The sequence below is a fragment of the Scomber scombrus genome, chromosome 5 (assembly GCF_963691925.1).
Source record: "Scomber scombrus chromosome 5, fScoSco1.1, whole genome shotgun sequence".
NCBI lineage: Eukaryota > Metazoa > Chordata > Actinopteri > Scombriformes > Scombridae > Scomber > Scomber scombrus.
Window position 1 is genome coordinate 33,035,511 of NC_084974.1, and position 2,500 is coordinate 33,038,010.

The 2,500-nt window shown below is 45.5% G+C and overlaps 1 protein-coding gene across 1 annotated transcript in view; it reads right to left on the bottom strand.

Annotated features, from left to right (window-relative positions):
• LOC133979967 (diacylglycerol kinase delta-like) overlaps positions 1-2,500 on the bottom strand; it is a 37,870-nt gene that overhangs the window by 3,712 nt on the left and 31,658 nt on the right. The gene's annotated exons all lie outside the window — the stretch shown is intronic.

Sequence of the window (2,500 nt, forward strand, 5' to 3'; positions counted from 1 at the left end):
ACACACACACACAGTGAATACCTTACTGTATATTATATTATATTAACACAAGCTCAGAGAGACACAAAGATAATAAACATGAACACACTGAGCCTTCTGTGATACGTTACTTTATGATTTTGTACGTTACTTTATGATTTTGTACATTACTTTATGACTTTGTACGTTACTTTATGATTTTGTACGTTACTGTATGACTTTGTACGTTACTTTATGACTTTGTACGTTACTTTATGACTTCGTACGTTATTTTATGACTTTGTATGTTACTTTATGACTTTGTACGTTACTGTATGACTTCGTACGTTACTTTATGATTTTGTACGTTACTTCATAATTTTGTACGTTACTTTATGACTTTGTATGTTACTTTATGATTTTGTACGTTACTTTATGATTTTGTACGTTAATTTATGACTTCGTACGTCACTTTATGATTTTGTTGACTGACCTCTGCGTGTGTTGCGGTGTTTGGCGCTGTAGGACGACTGCAGCGACATCTTATCCTCCTCCACCTCTTCCTCCTCTTCATCCTCCACCAGACCCTCCTCCTCCTCCGACTGGCCCAGAGAGAAGACCTGCTGCTGTGTGGTCTGAGCGTTCTGCTCGTCCACAGCTGGAAACACATCATCTCATCAGTCATCACATCGGTCATCACATCGGTCATCAGTCATCACATCAGTCATCAGTCATCACATCGGTCATCACATCGGTCATCAGTCATCACATCAGTCATCAGTCATCACAGCGGTCATCACATCAGTCATCACATCGGTCATCACATCGGTCATCACATCGGTCATCACATCGGTCATCACATCGGTCATCACATCAGTCATCACATCAGTCATCACATCGGTCATCACATCGGTCATCACATCAGTCATCACATCAGTCATCACATCAGTCATCACATTGGTCATCACATCAGTCATCACATCAGTCATCACATCAGTCATCACATCGGTCATCAGTCATCACATCAGTCATCACATCAGTCATCAATCATCAGTCATCACATCGGTCATCAGTCATCACATCGGTCATCACATCAGTCATCACATCGGTCATCACATCGGTCATCACATCAGTCATCACATCGGTCATCACATCGGTCATCACAGCGGTCATCACATCGGTCATCACATCGGTCATCTCATCAGTCATCACATCAGTCATCACATCAGTCATCACATTGGTCATCACATCAGTCATCACATCAGTCATCACATCGGTCATCACATCAGTCATCACATCAGTCATCTCATCAGTCATCACATCAGTCATCAGTCATCACATCAGTCATCACATCGGTCATCTCATCAGTCATCACATCGGTCATCACATCGGTCATCACATCGGTCATCACATCAGTCATCACATCGGTCATCAGTCATCACATCAGTCATCACATCAGTCATCAATCATCAGTCATCACATCGGTCATCAGTCATCACATCGGTCATCACATCAGTCATCACATCGGTCATCACAGCGGTCATCACATCGGTCATCACATCGGTCATCTCATCAGTCATCACATCAGTCATCACATCAGTCATCACATTGGTCATCACATCAGTCATCACATCAGTCATCACATCGGTCATCACATCAGTCATCACATCAGTCATCTCATCAGTCATCACATCAGTCATCAGTCATCACATCAGTCATCACATCGGTCATCACATCGGTCATCACATCGGTCATCACATCGGTCATCACATCGGTCATCACATCAGTCATCACATCGGTCATCACATCAGTCATCAGTCATCACATCAGTCATCACATCAGTCATCACATCAGTCATCAGTCATCACATCAGTCATCACATCGGTCATCACATCAGTCATCACATCAGTCATCACATCAGTCATCACATCAGTCATCAGTCATCACATCAGTCATCAGTCATCTCTCTGTGAGGACACACACGGCCCGCTCACCTTTTTCCGTGTGCTCGATGATCTGTCGGATGGCTTTCTTCAGGCTGTTGGCTCTCAGCATCAGCTGCTCCCGAGGTTTGAAGATGGGGGCGGACGAAGAGGATGAGGAGGAGGTGTTGGTCCGCGGGGAGCAGCTGGGAGGTGGGTGATGAATAGGAGGAGGCAGGACGACAACCTCGCCCTCCTCCTGCTCCTCGGCGATGGTGGGGGGAGGAGCCGGGGGGAGCACGGTGGAGGCCTGAGACTCCTCGTTCAGAGTTTTGAGCAGAGAGTCGAGTTTCTCCTTCAGGACACCGCACTGACCACACACACACACACACACACACACACAGAGGGATTATTAAACAGTTAACATATAGTATATCTGAACAACAGGAAGTGATGTCAGACGTTATGATGGCATGTTGGTCTTTGTTCAGAAACACGGGTGATTAATAACGCTTTGTACCTTCTTGGCCATCGCCTCCGACTCCTCTGAACTCTCTGTGTTCTTCTCGTACGCCTTCCCGACACGAGCCACGAAATCCTTCACCGTCTCACACAGGACC